At 43.9% G+C, this 17,500-nt stretch overlaps 1 long non-coding RNA gene across 1 annotated transcript in view; it reads right to left on the bottom strand.

The window, feature by feature from the left end:
- Positions 1 to 604: 604 nt before the first annotated feature.
- The window catches only part of LOC128339892 (uncharacterized), a 37,618-nt gene continuing 20,722 nt past the window's right edge, over positions 605 to 17,500 (bottom strand). The window contains exons 2-3 of the long non-coding RNA XR_008313302.1: positions 3,508 to 3,544; positions 605 to 714 (exon numbers count right to left, since the gene is read on the bottom strand). This is a non-coding gene — a long non-coding RNA (uncharacterized LOC128339892). The remainder of the gene's footprint in view (positions 715 to 3,507; positions 3,545 to 17,500) is intronic.

Genomic DNA, 17,500 nt, shown 5'->3' with positions numbered 1-17,500 from the left:
CACTAAGACAAAGGCATTTTGTGGGAACATTCACACTTAACGGTATACAAGTAGACCAGATATGTGCACCCATGCACCATAACATCTGAACAGAGCTTAAGCTTCAGCATAAAAGAATCCTCATTGTCGGTTTTTCTTTATTCTTTTTCCTAGATCTTGTAAAGGCTCAATTTTGCAGGAACTTATTTTGGCTTAATCAAGAGGTGCATCCCTTAGAACAGGAGTTCTCAACCTCTGGTACTCCAGATGTTGCTCAACAACTCCTCCCATCAATAAATTGTAGCTGGGAATGATGGGAGATGTAGTTCAGCAACACCTACAATACCACGCATTGTGAACCCCTGCCTTAGAACATGCCCATATATCAAATATGTCTTCCCAAAAGGGAAGGCTAACTGTACTATTCATTATCTGGGAAAAGATCATAGTTTTTGTATCAATCAAGATATTTCAATATGTGTTTAAAATGCTTTCTGACATGTTTTGGCTCACCACTGGGGATGGACACATCAGAATATGTTCATAGGGACCGTGCAAAACTATCATGGAATTTTCAAGCTTACCTTGCTTGGTTTAACTGCAAATGACACACTTTTGTGGGTAGTGGTAGCAGAAGCAACAGCACTTCAATTGCTCTTGTTCTTCCTATTAATTAGCTTCAAGCCATCTTTTTCTTCCTGGAACATCGTGCCATCAGATCATTCAAGGTGCATTCTGCGCAGGATGGGGTTGGATTGCATTTGTGGTTTGTGAGAGATGGGGCTTAGAAAAGCAACACTATCATATGGTTAGCATTTAGGATATTCCTCAATAACTACCACACTGGGATATCTTATTGTCCTTAAAGCCACAGGCAACCATAATACAACAACCTTCTATATAGATTAGTAGAATTTTTTCAGTTTGCATTTACATTTCATGATACATTTTTCATTTTCATTTTCTTCAATGGTCAATTCCACCTATTCAAATGCAAATGACACTTTTCAAAGAGGATTAAAGCATGTCAGCTAAAATTATTTACTTAAATATAATAATTGGCATGAGTTGTGTGCTTAGAAGGTGAGAGCAGGGTGTATAAAATCTGCAGTCTACTTCCAGTAGCATGAAATAAATTGCACAATAAATCAATTTTTATGGATGCTGGTGACTTGCAACATTTCCAGTTTTAAAAATTAATTGCTGAAATAATGAACATTCCCCCCAAAAAACTCTGAACAGTCAGCTTGATTAATTCCTTGAAATGAAATGTTGTTGACAGATGCAATATTCGCAATTCAAGTTTTTTGAGTTCTGATGGGAGCACTTGTTCCATCAATAGCCAAAATATTTTCTCCATTATATTCTCATCTAAGTCAAGCTGTTTTGTACAGGTATAAACTTCCTAAAAGACTTAAGACTTTTATGGAAATGACATTATTGTAGTTGGGTTCCAGGGCATGATTAAGTAGAAACCGGGTTAAAGTTGAACAGTTTGGTCAGCTTGTACCTGAGAACCTGTATTCTTCATTATGCCTTGACTTCATGGATGCCAATAGTGACTAGGTAAGTGATTAGAGACAGGACAAAGTTACATTAAAGGATGAGGATTTCAGAGGTGTTGAAATAGGGGATTATATGTATACAATACATATACAATTCAAGCTATATATATACATATATACTAGAGAGAGAGAGAGAGTATATACATATACAATACATATTTTGTATATATACATATACAATACTACACACACACACACACACACACACACACACACAATATACATATACAGTACAATATATATACCAGCCAGCGTGGTATAGAGGTTAGAGTGCTAGACTAGGAGTGGGAAAACCCAAGTTCAAATCCCCGTTCAGCCATTATACTTGCTGGGTGACTCTGGGCCAGTCACTTCTCTCTCAGCCTAACCTACTTCACAGGGTTGTTGTGAGGATAAACTTAAGTATGTAGTACACCGCTCTGGGCTCCTTGGAGGAAGAGCGGGATATAAAATGTTAAAAATAAATAAATAAATATTAATCACTACTTTCTACATACCACAAAATCTGTGGACCTGTAACCTGGAAATGTAGTACAAGTTGTTCAGAGATCATGTTGTTTGCTCCAGCTTTCCTTATTGCATTTTAAAAATCCCATCCTTCCTCTAAGGAGATAGGGTGGCATACATGGTTCTTCCCCGTCCAACTGCACAACAACCCTGTGAAGTGGGTTAGGCCGAGAGTAGATGACTGGCCCCAAATTACCCAGTACGTTTCAGGGCTGAGCGGAGATTTGAACCTGGGTCTCTCCAATTGCAGCCTAATCACTTTTTTGCACCAGCTCTTTTATCCAGTGAGAAGCACTGGCTACTTATATCAGTTAGGTGACGTGATGATCCTTACGTTAGCTGCTGTCAAATGTGAGAAAATGGGTTGTACTCCATTGTAGTTGGATTTATTTGGAACAGGTTTTATATGCAACAAGTTGAAGTCCCAATTTCTAGCCCTCGGTGAGTGGGATTTTCTATTTTGTTTTTCCACTTGCACTTTTCTGTCATTAACCAACCAAAAATTGGTCTCCCTGCCACATTTAATCATCGCAGATGATAATACAAATTGCCAATTGCCCTTTGGGGATTGCTCCCAAGATGCCTTTGGGCAAAAGCTCTACTTTAGGGAGTATACTGGCCAAAGCAATGCCAGCATAGGAGGATTGTCTTTCCCTTTCTTATCCAAAGTGAGACTCAAAGTGAGACAGCCTGTGGACCCTGTCCAGTCTTCACCGAGTCCTCCTATTAAGTCCATACTAAACCCATGGGCAACTGGTGAATTCATCACTTGAATTTCCTGGATTTAGAAGCAACTGGATGGTAAATTGTACTATGGTATACATATAGCCAATATTAACACTGTAACACTCAGTTCCATTCGGAACGTTAATTTAACCCTTTCTGCATTGCTTTACATCTTCAGCTTTTAAAATAGTTTTTAGTTTAAGATTTATTTCCATTCCATTCTTTCATTGGCAATGCTCTATGACCATGTCTACTTTGCTAATTTATACCCAGGAGTACACAATCTTCTTCTTCACTCAAGTGCAGAGCTGCACATATCTCATGAGCTTGTTCAGATATGCAGCATCAGAAATGGAACCTTGTTTATAATCCACTGGCAAGTTTGTGAATGGGGTTTTACAATATTTGCCTACCTCTGTCCACAATGCGCCCAAGCACGCAAATATCTGGTGTGACTGCACATCTTGATTACACAGAGAAGATTTACCAGCATATCAAACAGATAGGTTACGGATAATCACCATAACTGCATACTCACACATTACAACCCTACAGCTCTTATCCCTACAAATGAAACGCTCTTTTAAAAATTGTAATGCTACTTGCTGTGTAAACTCTTTTCAGGATCAGACAGTTTAAAAGTGTGTGCATATGAAAATCATGGGATTAGCAGTGTTGATTTGCATTTCCTTTAAGAAGCTCACAGCTTAATACATTCAGTCTAACTCACCCTTTATTGGTTCTTCTTCTTCTTCTTCTTGCAATATCTAAGACAATAAACATGGTATTTAGATTGGAGCATGACTCCCTGTGAAATATTCATGTCATTTTCAAAGATGGAGACTTGAATTAGCTATAATGGTTCACATTAAAATGCTAGGTGAGCTAAAAGATTTGACACTCTAAGTTCCAGTGTGTGTACCTGATTCCATTGATTTTTTTTAAAAAAATACCTCTAAAAAGAACTTACCTCTGGATAATGGCCTGTTTACAGTGCACTGAGGTAGTGGGATACATTATTAGCATACAGATCTCAAGCTTCCCAAGGCGGGGGGCATGTTTTTCACATAAGCGAACTCTAGCCCCAGCTTTGACCATTCAAGAGTAGTTAGGAGTGAAATATTGGTGATGGCTGGAGAGTTAGGTCAGGGCAACAAAAGCAACTTAAACTCCATCTCAAGGGTTGCTCAGTAGACTCAAAATGGTGGCAGAAGTCTTCACCATTAAGCCCCAGTGTAACGGTTTTGCAGTCATGAATGCTAGCTGGCCTACTCTTCAGTTCAACATGTCAGTCAATAAGGGCATTCACACACACAGCCTAACGCAGCATAGGGCAGCCCAGCCTGGGCTAGGCAACATGTGTGAAGGGCTGGCATCGAGCCTGATCTCGGTGCTGCCCCCATGCCAAGCCCGAGATTTTAACCTGCCGTTTAGCTGAGGTTAAGAGAAACTATGGTTTGTTTAACTTTGGCTGGCGATCATCTGGGCGATCACCATCGAGTTAACCACCTTCCCCCCAGCCCACCGCCATTTCCGGCAGCGAGCCGGGGGAGGGGGAGGAATGGCTGCGCTGAGTGCAGCGGCTGCTCTAATGAGAGCAGCCGCCATACGTGTGGCCTGGGGCACCCTGGGATGCGGGAGCAGGGAAGTCCTCCCGCTCCCAGCATCTACCTCTGTCGCATCACTGCTCATGTGGGCACGCGGTGCAGCAGAGGGAGGATGACAGATACTCGTCTGTTGGGGAAGGCAGGCGAGCTCCTTCCTTCCCCACAGCCCACCCCAGCAAGGTTGTGGGCATGACCTCAATATTTCTTAAGGTGAACTATTAATTGTGAGATCAGTTTAGGAGTCATAAGAGTCCTGTAAGGTGGCACTTTCCCTCCACCTAATGGAAGGGGCTGATGATAAAGTATAAAGAGGTTTCTCCTTCTTTCTCCCACCCAGTCAGGGTGTGTGGGGGGGGGGGTGAGCAAGAGTGTAGAAAGGTTGAAGGTGGCTCCCCCTGCTGCCTGCATTTGTGACCCTGCCCCCCACTGCCCACCCGCTGCTGCCACCCAACCACTCACCCGCCACCAACAGTACCTTTTCCAGGCAGGCCTACCTGTCAGGGCTGAGCTGCACCATCTGATGACATGACTGCACTGCCTCATGCCAGTGTAAGAACAGGCCTGCCTTAAAGGAGCCACATGTTCTCATTGGGAAGGGGCAGTGTGCCGGTGCTCGGCCTGAGAGAGTGGCAAGCACATAGTGTGGGTGAGGGAGCGGGAGTCCCCACTGCAACTGCTCTGGACATTAGGCTTGTGCCCGAAATGTTTCGGAGGCCATTATGAAGGCCTCTGAAACGTTTCGGCTCCGGGGGCCGTTTCGGTGCTTCGGCACCGGCGGGGGTAGTCTTTTAAGGGTGGGGGAGGGTGCACTCGCCCCTCCTGCCACATTTCCCCCACCAGTGCTCCATTATTTCTAAGCCCCTCAGGGCGGCAGTGTTCCTCCCTGCCGCCCCATTTTCATCATCGGCGGGAAGTAGCAAGCGCACGAGCGCCCGTCTGCCATGCATGCACACACACGCGACGTGCACACGCGACGTGCGCATGCACACTTGCTACTTCCAGCCAATGACGAAAACGGGGTGGCAGGGAGGAACGCTGCCGCCCCAAGGGGCTTAAAGATAACGGAGCACCCGTGGGGGGAATGCGGCAGGAGAGGTGAGTGCACCCTCCCCTGCCATTAAAGGACCACCCCTGCTGGTGCCGAAGCAACTTCGTGCACAACCCTACTGGATATCTGTGGCCCCAGGTTTTTGCTTCCCTTTATTCAATGGTGTCTGGGCTACTGGTGGCGAGTAAAAAGAATCAGTAGCTTCAGTCAGTTTGTGGAGTTTCTAGGTGAGACAGATACAGTCAGTTTTGGAGGGTCTGGAGTAGAGAGCAGAAGCTCCTTGTGGTGCTCTGGGAACTGATTTTGTAATTTGTAAGCTAATTTGTAAGCTAATTTGTAGTTTCTTATTACTTTAACTCCATCTAATGCTCCAGTTCTTATTATTTTTATATAAACAAAATAGTACAAAGATTCATAAGCTTTCAGTGTCTCTCCACTGGAGAAATCCAGAACTAGAATAGAGTTGCATCTCTAGAATTTGGTAGAATGAAAAGGAGGCACCTAACACTTATAATCCGTGCACCAAATTATGAATAGAGCAAGACCTCTCTGTTTTGCTTTAATATACTGCAGCTGGATCACACCCGTAAGACCATTCTGCCTATGTACGTAATAACACAACAGTGGCTGACATCCTGACTAAGGAAACACTAGTGATTCCTTAGAAGAGAGCTGGTCTTGTGGTAGCAAGCATGACTTGTCCCCTTAGCTAAGCAGGGTCCACCCTGGTTGCATTTGAATGGGAGACTTGATGTGTGAGCAATATTCCCCTTAGGGGATGGAACCGCTCTGGGAAGAGCGGAAAGTTCCAAGTTCCCTCCCTGACATTTCCAAATAGGGCTGAGAGAGAGATTCCTGCCTGCAACCTTGGAGAAGTATATGCAGTTTCTTATGTTCATGAAGTTCTCCTGTTCACACAGGGGATGTGGAGATTTCTACCAATGTCCCCTGGTTCTTGGGACCAACTTCTAGGTTACAAAGAGCACTTCTGGGGGCAGGAGAGATTGATGGAAATCATCCCACTCCCGAGCTTTAGCCCTGGAATGCAGCAGCAGTGCCTTCGCAGCACCAACACTTTGTTAGAACATAAGAACAGCCCTGCAGGATCCGGCCCAAGGCCCATGTAGTCCAGCACCCTGTTTCGCACAATGGCCCACCAGATGCCGCTGGAAGCCACAGGCAGGAGTTGAGGGCATGCCCTCTCTCCTGCTGCTACTCCCCTGCAATTGGTACTCAGAGGCCTCCTGCCTTTGAGGCTGGAGGTGGCTCACAGCCCTCCAGCTAGTCGCCAATGATAGACCTCTCCTCCATGAATTTATACATGCAAGTGCTGCTGCTTCCTTTGTCAGGATGTCAGCCAGGAGAGGTCAGTGAGGACAGCACAGGGGTTGGGAGTGGCAAGAGGCACCTTTAAGGAGGTAATAAACAGGTGCTTACCATTGTGTAAGCAGCACCTACAAACTGTGTCACTCCACCCAGCATCTGGTGGGGCCACAGCATGGCCTTGGTCTCTGCACAAGTGCAGAGGCTCCATGCATGCGCAGAAGCTAGGGCTATGCCATGGCCCCGGAGTGATGCAGCTTGCAGGTACTGCTTACACAATGGCAAGCACCTGCTTATTACCCCCTTAAAGGTGCCTCTTGCTGCCTCCCTGGCACTGCCCTCCTTGTCTGCTCCTGATGTCAGCCCTTAAAGTAAAGGTAAAGTGTGCTGTCAAGTTGATTCCAACTCCTGGTGCCCACAGAGCCCTGTGGTTTTCTTTTTGTAGAATACAAGAGGGGTTTACCATTGCCTCCTCTTGCTCAGTATGAGATGGTGTCTTTCAGCATCTTCCTATATTGCTGCTGCCCGACATAGTAGCAGTGGGGATTCAAACCGGCAACCTTCTGCTTGTTGGTCAAGCATTTACCCGCTTAATTCCCTAAGTTATATTCAGGGAAATATCATTATTTGTAGGCAAGTTCATGACTTCACTATACAACAGGATTGTCATGAGTGAAGTATAGTGTGAAGTCAGCTTAAGGAAACAAAAGACTGCTTAAAAAGCAGTCTACCTGGTGGTACCAGAAATTGTAGTGCTCATGAAATTAGAATGTAGAATTCATTCTTCGCACTAATGATAACCTGTTGAAAGAGAGCAGATGAAAAAAATGGGGAGGCTACCGGGTTGTGGAGGAAAAATACAAAATGAGGTGAAGAAAGAGAAATAGCTGAGTGGAGAAACTTCAACTATTATGACTTTACTAATTTGCTAGAGAGAAAAGATTTGCATTGTCAGCATTGACAGCAGGGAAGCACGTTCAAGATAGAAAACCCATTTAGTATGATGTAATTACATACTGGAGACAACACAACATGATTTCGAGTGTACAGCATTTTTGTATATTGTATTTAGTCTCCAATCTTAAGATCTGCTGTGCCAACAACTAAATACTTATACTGTTCTGCCGTGCTTCGCTATGTCATGCTATGCCAGCACAGAATTTGAAAGCATGATCTTTGCTCAAACAGCAATAATGTGATTTTGCTGCAAAAGACTGATAGAGCAGCACAGATGTTTAGGACTAAGGGGAGGCATTAATAATATATTGATTAGTTTCAATATCTGTGTGTTGGGAAAACACACACACACACAAACTAGACATTAAGAAAATAACTTAATGACAGGTTTAATGTAATGTTTAGTTTGGCCTTGAGTAGCATATCAAAAATGAACTGGAGTGATTTGATTTCTGTCATTTATTACAGGACATCAGGTAAGTCCTAATTCAAAAGGAACTTATGTCTAATATAGATTACTTGTTTAAGCAATCAAGAATAATTTGCTTCTGTCAACTATTTTGCAGTTTAGAAGCTCTTTACATTTTGCAATGATTACTATATATGAGAATTTTTTTATACACACACACACACAAACACTGGACTAGGACCGGGGAGACCCAAGTTCAAATCCCCATTCAGCCATGATATTAGCTGGGTGACTCTGGGCCAGTCACTTCTCTCAGCCTAATCTACTTCACAGGGTTGTTGTGAGGAAAAACCTAAGTATGCAGTACACTGCTCTGGGCTCCTTGGAGGAAGAGCGGGATATAAATGTAAAATAATAATAGTAGTAAAACGACTTTCTTATATCATTGTGACTCTAGTCTTTTTCTAGCTCTATGAGGTATCATTCCTCATGCTTTCCAGTGGGAGAGTTTTCCTGAATTTTCTTGGAAAGTAATGAATTTTCCTGAGGTTTGGGATTGTTTTGGTAATCTGGGAAAGGTCTGGAACCTACCTGCAAAAATGGAATGTTTCTATCTTTTGTGATTTGATCTGGGAGTTTCATATCAGTGAGTGATTGAATCAGTCAGTCAGTGAGGCCCAAGAAGCCCAATATAGATATAGATACTGTTAAGTTGAAACACTTAGATTTAAACTGATTCAAGACCTAATTCAATTCCAATGAGCTGATGCCAGGAAATGAGTCTTAAGGTTGGATGTGAAATGTATGAGATGTCTTTTGCATTGGTATCACACATCAAAAAATCACAGTAAGGACACCATACCAGTATCGTAGTTTGCGTCAATGTCTCTCTGCCAAAGAAAAGCCAATGGTGGCAAATGGATTGCGGCAACCACAGACGAACCTCTCCAGATGATCTTAACAGGCTGTGGGGCTCATGGTGAAGAAGACATTCTCTTTTAGTCAAAAGAGCTTGCCTATGACACTATAAGTCTATTCACATGACTGGGAGGTGGGGAGGGTGGGGAAGGCTGTGCTGCATTTACCTTCTCCTCAGTTGATCTCCTTGCCCACCTGGCCATGCAGCGCGGCTACACACATGAGAGGCACTCAAGGAACTGTGTGGCTTGAAAGAGGCCAGGACAATACGTCCCGGCCTCCAGGATTCCCACAATGCACCGTGCACAGTGCATTGGTGGATTCCCCCATCAAATGAGCACTCTAGGCACCCATCTCTGTGTCTGCCTGGGCTGCAAACAGCCTGAGCAAACACATGATTGCACCAGGGTTAAGAGTGCACTTGCACGCTTAACTTTGACTAAGAGCTGGGACACAAATAAGGCTCAGGCTGTGTGGCAGACCAGTCCTCTGAGGCGGGCTGATGCGCCAAGTCCAGAGCAGAAGGATGGTCTACCTGATGACCCCAGTTGGTAGACCAGCTCTCCCCAAGAAGAAGCACAATTTTTAGACCTGTTTTTCCAACAAATTGGGCCTCAAAATGGTGCTCAGATCACCCACCCACCCCAAATTTGGGTGATTCATCGAGACAGCTGGCCAAGCCAATTGTTTTCAATGAATCAATTTGATGATTCTGCAGTTCGATTCAAGCTCAAATCGAATAGCAGAATCTGATTCATGCACACCCCTAATGGACAGTACCTATGATTAGAGCAGAAGGGCAATGCAAGGACAGAGCAACAACTAGTGAGATATTAGTGGTGACGTTGGAGGGGATTTTCATGGATCATCTTCTCAGGGCTTTGGGACTAGTGGAATGAAACCATTTTGATTTGTCTGCCTTATCTACTGAGATCCATGAGGCTCCAGAATGGAAGATGATACACAACCCTCCCTCAACATAGGAGGATGTTGTGGTTTAGCAATGAGGATATGGGAGCAATTAGGTGACTGTTACTGAGTTTAAAACCAGTTTGGACTTATTCATTAGTAGGTGGACAGCTGATTGCTTGACTAAGGCTACCTCTGCCCAAATAGCCTGCCCCACAGAGTAGTAGGTAGCTAGTAGATGTTAATGGAACTGCTTTGGAGCAATTGGCAAACACCCCTAAATGTGTTCAGGCTTTGTGTGGGGGATTAGTGAGCTGGGATGGAGCAGTCCCACATCAGAATAATTTTTGTGCAAAGTTCTGGTCCTAGGGAAATGAAAGTTTGAAGTTCAAAATAAAGGGGATGGAACCAGGCATCAGGAGAGAACCAAAAGCAGCTCGGTGGTTAGGCAGCAGGAATAATTTTTTTAAAGGTGTCTATTCCCATGTAGCTAGCTTCTCAATTCAGTGAGAACAAGCCAGTGAAGAAGGATCTGGAGGCTGAGAGCAAGAATGGTGTGAAGAGCAAGACACAGCCTGGTGTTATGGCTGATGTCCAGTCTATCGCCCAGACAGTGGGTGACTCCACTGTACAGAGACCAAATGGAGCACACTGGTTCATAAAACCAGGGTCAGTTATAGCCCAAAATGGGCTCTGAGGCAAAATACCAGCCTCTCCTTCTTCCTGGGGAGGGAAATTCCGGTGGATCTCAAGAGGATTCATTGTCTTTGTTTACTGTGCTTGAGTAAAACACAATGGCATGAATGGTCAAGAATAACTTGTATGTAGATGGACTAAATGGATGTGCAAGGATCATATCTGACAGACCGGGTAAACCAATCGGTAATTTTAATGAGTTCACCTCTGAGTTCCTATTGCCCATTAGCTGTTTTGTGATGAGAAAGGGAGTTGCATCCACAGTGCCTTATCTGGCTTTCCTGCTGAAGTGATTACTGTTAGCTTGTTTGAGGCAACTGCAGAGGCAGGGGAAGTAAAGTGTCATTCTTCGGAAAGAAAGACCTTGAAACTGGAGTTAACTTGAAAGCTAACTTGGGTCTGCTTAGGCATTCCCAACAGAGGGAAAGGTGCGAGGTTAATCTCCTTTCAATCCACTTGGTAGCTGTGAACCTGGGGGTGATCGTCCCATTGCCTGCTAAAGTAACCTGTCCCAATCATGACAACAAATGGGGATCTAATGGTCCCGTAAGGCTCCTGAGCATGTTAAGGGTAGGAGTTACAAGCCTATAGTCCCAGACATGAGTAGAGAGGCTTCTGGGAGCCTGCAGAATGTCAGTGCTGGCAACTATGGTAACACATAGTTGTAGCAGTTTTTATCAGATTTCCTTGGAATTAGGGACATCTGTAGAACTCATCAAGTAGATCAACAGTAGCCCATCAAGTAGATTAACCACTGCTAACTTGGCAATGAGGCACCTTTTAATTTGGCGATTCTCTTTCTTTCGCAGGAGGACTGTAACTGGCCCCAACAGTACCTCCAGTGACTGTTGCTGGTATCTATCTTATGTTTCTTTTTAGATTGTGAGCCCTTTGGGGGACAGGGATCCATCTAATTTATTTGTTATTTCTCTGTCTAAACCACCCTAAGCCAATTTTGGAAGGGCAGTATAGAAATTGAATTATTATTATTAATAATAATAATAATAACAACGCCGCCTCTAAAAATCTCTGTTAGTTGTGGCTCAAATATCACCCAGTTGAACGTTTCTTCTCTCTTTCTTTCTGGAAGTGGGTCCAAAGTACACTTACAAAATCTGTGGCAATACCTAGAGTATCTGACTGGAGTGGATACTGTATTGATCATGTTTCCAGAGCTGCAGCTTTCCGCAGATCACCTTCCTTCAGGGGCAGCATGCCAGTGAGGCAAGCTGAGGTGACAGAACCTCACTAGTCAGATGGGGAAGGGTGTATGGCAAGGAGGAGTTCTAAGGAGCCTTGAGGGAGAGAGTGGCAATGACCCTGCACAGTGGGGGATGGGGATGCCCCAGCCATCAGGGGGGCTGGCCTCATGCAGTGCAGGCACTCAAGCTGACCCTTCCTTCCTTCTCTACTTATTCATGCATACATAGAGGTGGTTCTCATGATCAGTGAGACCTGCTTTGAAAGGGTTTGTGGGGAGAGCGGGCTAAGCCTGCTCTCCCTGCAGACGATTAGCAAGCCCTGCCTGGGCAGCCGGATCGGCCGCCCACACAACTGCCAGCTCTGTCACAGAGCCGGCGGGGGCTTGGGATCTTGGGGGCTGTGAGGCCCCCGGAAGTTCCAGCATGCCCCGCGCAAGTGCGCAGAGCATGCTGGAGACACCCCCGAGCCAGGAGGCTGCTTTTTAGCCTCCTGGTCGGAGGTTTCCTCATGAGTTGTCAAGGCATGGAGCCGCACCACAGCAGCACACGATCCGTTAACCCTGGTTAGTGGAGTGCTTGCTCCGCTAACCTGGGCTAAGGGGAGAGCTTCTCAACTGAGTTAGCTGCTTGTAAACCACTGGGCTCGCCTGCAAGTCCAGTGGTTTACACGAGCAGCAAAAATCGGGCTAGGCTCTCCTAGCCCGATTTTTGCTGGTCATGAGAATAGCCTCATAATGTTTCCAAAAGCCTAATTCTATGTATGTTTCGTTGCATCCCACAGCACTGACTGGGACTTCTCCAAAGAAGTCTTCAGACAGAGATTTCAAAAAACTTTGCTTTGTTAAGATGAGCTCCAAGAGATGTCATCTCTCTGAAGGGAGCCTGGACATGGAAGGTCTCACTCTCTTTCTTAGAGTGCATGGATTTCCCTTAAGGAAAATAGGGTCTGATTTGTTTAAGAGAACACTTGCTTCATATCCCTGCAGAAAGGATAGTATTATGTGATAAAACACTGACTTCTTTGCTTGTCAGAATATTAATTTCTGTAGTTTATATACACAACCCTGCAGAAAAGGGTAAGATTCATTTGAGAGAGCACTTGCTTAAGAATTCAGTTGAAATCCCTGCAGAAGAGGGTCAGATTGTTTGACAGAGCACTGACTTTGCCTTTCTGAGATCTTCCGAGATCAGATGGTTGCTTTGGCTTGTTGCCATCTACCATCTATGCACAGAATGCCCACCAGGTATGCTTCAATAAAATCTGAAGTTCTTCCACTGACAGCAGAGAGCTCGAGCCTGAGATTTTGCAGTAATGATGTGTTGACAGCATGGCTGCTAATAAGACGTCCACCTTAGAACTACCACAAGTAGCACTATTGGATCTGAGTTATTGTAATTTCTTTCTTGAAATCATATTGTAGCTATATGTAGACAACAAAAGTAGAAAACTAATGTTACAGGGCATGGCCCAAGAATAATAAAGTTGCCCTTCAAGTAACAATTTAGTGAATTCACCTTTTAGCTCAGCCATGGTACTGGGGACATTCAAGCACATATTGGTAAAGTTAATGGAATTTAGTTCTTTACCTTTGCAAGTCACCTTTAATTTATCACTCCCACATCAATCTGTTAGGAGCACCATCATTAACCTCCTCCAGCTTAAGTGCATCCATCAACTCCTCAATACATTTATCATTATTCTCAGTGATGCCACCATCACCCTTCAGATCACTGCAACTATTAAACTTCTACACATTAGGACATAAAAACTCATATTATTCCATGTAACCTGCAAGTATAGCAACACCTAGAGGTCTGTGTGAATGATTTTTTTTAAAAAAAGTGACCTCGATTGTGCCTTTAAATGTCAATAGTGATATTGGATTAAAAATGGGGAGATAAGAACTCTTCACTAGGTGCATCTCCACCTTCATTTAATAAAAATATCAATGGTCCTTAAGTGATCTTAGCATTGCAATTTAAGGGACCTTTTAATGAAGTTTCAAGTACTTCAAAACATTGTAACTAATGCATTTAGCAAGCACAGGGTCTGTTTTATACTCTTTTACACACACACACACACACACACACACACACACACATGCTGTGTGTATGTGTGTATATATCTGTATATCTATATCTATCTATCGATATATATATATATCTCCACCATAAAAAATAAACCAGAAGCAGGAGTGCTGAGAGGCCTGGCAACGCCTAAGGTATAAAAACCTGAACAAATAAAAAGGTCTTAGTTGCTTTTTAAAAGCAGCCACAGATGTCAAAGAGTGGACATTCACTGGGAGAGCATTCCAGAGCCTGGGGGCGACAACAGAGAAGGCCCTATCCTGTGTGCACAGCAATTTAGCCATCGGCACATAAAGCAAAGCACTATTCCCTCTAACAGGAATTCCCAGACTTTAGGGAGCCACGACTGGAAACATAGAAACGTATCAAATAGCTATGAGTAGAAACCTTTTTAGTTACAAATAAGAACTAATCTACATATTATAGTCATCATGGGGAGGCCAATTGGAAAAGGCTCCGAGTAACCCATATGGTATCCAGAGTGCACAGACCATCTTGCTACATGGAACATCTTTACCAGCAGACAGTTCTAGTGGTAGCTACTCATGGTGCATAATAGGGATGTGCGAAACGTTTCGGATACGAAACGTTTTGTACCCAAACAGCCTGTTTCGGGTGTTTTGTAGACAAAACAAAACACCCATTTTCCAGATCCAAAAGTTTTGTATACAAAACAAAATGTCCCTGTTTCGGCTACAAACGTTTTGTTGTTTCGGACCTCCATTTTGTGATGATCTCTGAGTCAGTCTCCATTTTGTGTTTGACATCTCATTGAATTCTCTTTGAACCCACCCTTCCAGACTTCTGATCAGTGACCTAAATCATGGGTTGACCTGCTGACAATTCCCTCCTTGTTCCCCATTGGCTCTTTTGCTTCTTCCCACTCTTTACTGACACCACATTGGCCAGGGGAAGGGTTGCTAACCCATGGGGTGCTGGGTTCTGCTGTTTCTGTGGTGTTCTGAGTGTAGATTTTCTGGTAGCATATGAGAATGGATTCTTGTTTTTCACTGAAAATCTCATATGCTACCAGAGAATCTACAATGAACACCTCGGAAACAACAAAACCCAGTACCCCACAGGCTTGTGGGTATGGCGGTGGTTGGCACCCTATGTGCACTACACAACCCCTCGCTCTGGGCAACCCCAGTGCCCCCCAAGTGGAATTATGGGGCTACTGAAACCTCCATTATTCTCTATGGGAGAAATCTTAAAGACACATAAACTTCAACAAATCACAAAAGATCAGCCCTTTGCCCAATTCCTTTGAAATAATTCTGGAAGTTTCCTTGCCCCCATTGGGCACTACCACCCACCACACTCTGCTCTGGGTCATCCCTTTCCCCTTGATTTGAAGCGATACATTTGCTGGAATCCCCATTATTCCCTATGGAAAAATTCTTAAAGATGTGTAAATGTAAAAAAAATTCACCAAAAAATCAGCTCTTTGCCTAATTCCTTTGAAATTTGGGTGGTAGCTTCCACCCATTGGACACTACCACCCCACCCACTCTTTTTGCCCTGGGACTCTTTTTAAAAATCCAAATCGATTCGGATTCGGATTCAGAAAATTTGGCTACAAAACAAAACAGGGCTGATTGGATTCAGAAAATTTGGGTACAAAACAAAACGGGGATGTTTCGATTCGGATACAAATCGAAACAAGAAAATTCCAAAATGCACACCCCTAGTGCATAAACCCTTCATCTAATGGCATGCAAACTTTCCATCTAGTTCACATAATGAACCATTCTGTATGCAGCATGAAGCATCACACAGGACCACATATTTGATCGAACAAAGCCTTAATGGAAATATGAGAAAAGATCTGACTGTGTGAAAGAGCCTGTTGACCAGTCTGCCAGAAGAGACTTCCATATCACTGCCTGTTCATAAAGTGAAAGCCAAATTTGTCTCAGGGGGTGAGCTCCTCTTGGTAATGTGAAGGCTCTAGTTTTTCATGAGCTAAGAAAATGCAAGAAAAGCAATATGAACAACACCCCAAGGTAATACTGCAACATATATAAAAGAGTGGCATTTGGCAGTCCTTGGCTAAGTTATATTCATCAAATAGAATGCAAAAAGGCTCGATACAAGAACATACATTGTTACAGACAAGATGGGGCATTGCAGTCATTTCCTTTCCTTCCGTCCTTGCCCTTGATAAAAATGAATCAAACAGCCTGAGGCAAGAGGAAGATACTAGGTGTGACAAGCCTCATTTCCTCCTACTCCACCACAAAGTCCTAACCTGTTCAGACTGAGCAAAGTATTTTTAATCAGATCCCCAGTCAGATGTATACACAAACACACAGCAAATACTGCCTCCAGCTACACATCATTTTCTCACTTACCTGCACCCTTATTCATTTCTCATAAGTCAAGCCTTCCCCTTTTTCAAACATGAAATCTTATACCATTCTTAACACCGACTGTTCAGTCACCCAAAAGATGAGTACAACAACATGAAGGTCAGCTCATGGTCTGATAGTACCTTGAACAAGGTGTTATCCGTGGTGCCCTTCTAAGTGGGTGGAAGTGGGTGGATAGCCCCCTCCTCTTACCTTGGTGGCAGCGGTGAGCTTCCTATCTGGTAGGTAACAGTGATAGCTCTAGTTGGGAGGCACCTGCCATATTCGTTCCCCTGAAATAGGGACTGCCTAGGAACCTGTTGTTTCTGCTGCTTGCTTGGTATCAAAAGCAATAGTCAGCAGATAACAGCTCTCTAAAATAATGCAAATGTCTGCCACTGAGTACTCTCATCTATCATATTTGCTTCCCAGCTGTGTATGCAAGAGTGCATTGCATTGTGGGGAAACAAACAATATGGCAGCTGACACCTACCGGCTAAGAATGCTGATTTTTCTACTGCTTGCGGTGGTATCACCATAAAGCTGAGGAGAAGGCCCCACCCATCAGAGGGTTGCTGGTTACTAGGTGGGCTGAATTTTTCCCAAAGGGCCCCAGAGAAAGTGTAAGCAGTAACATATTCATGGATCTAGGCCCTTATATTTTGCACAAGAGTGCTGTGCTGACATTGATCTAAGCAGCATTCCCTGCCAATAGGGTTTGCACACTAGAGGTCTGAATGCTGCTAAGGCATTAAAGTAAAGTTGTCTTTGATAGAATACAGGAGAGGTTTACCATTACCATCTCCCACACAGTATGAGATGATGCCTTTCAGCAGCTTCCTATATCGCTACTGCCCAATATCAGTGTTTCCCATATTCTGGGAAGCATACCAGCGGGGATTTGAACCAGCAACCTCTTGCTCCCTAAGCAAGTTACTTTCATGCTGCACCATTAGGTGGCATGGTGCTAAGGCATTGCTTCACTGGAATTAGCAGCAAGCAAAATTCAAACAGAAATCCCACACATAATTAATATAGCACTATTGATTGATTGGACTGATTGATTTATTAACTGTCATCAAGTTGATGTCAAGTCTTAGCGACCATATAAATAGATTCTCTCCAGGATGATCTGTCTTCAACTTGGCCTTTAAGGTCTCTCAGTGGTACATTCATTGTTGTTGTAATCAAATCCATACAATTTGCTGCTGGCCA

The sequence above is a fragment of the Hemicordylus capensis genome, chromosome 1, assembly GCF_027244095.1.
Source record: "Hemicordylus capensis ecotype Gifberg chromosome 1, rHemCap1.1.pri, whole genome shotgun sequence".
Classification (NCBI taxonomy): domain Eukaryota; kingdom Metazoa; phylum Chordata; class Lepidosauria; order Squamata; family Cordylidae; genus Hemicordylus; species Hemicordylus capensis.
Note: the sequence above shows the minus strand (reverse complement) of the source record. Positions and strands in the feature narration are given on the sequence as shown.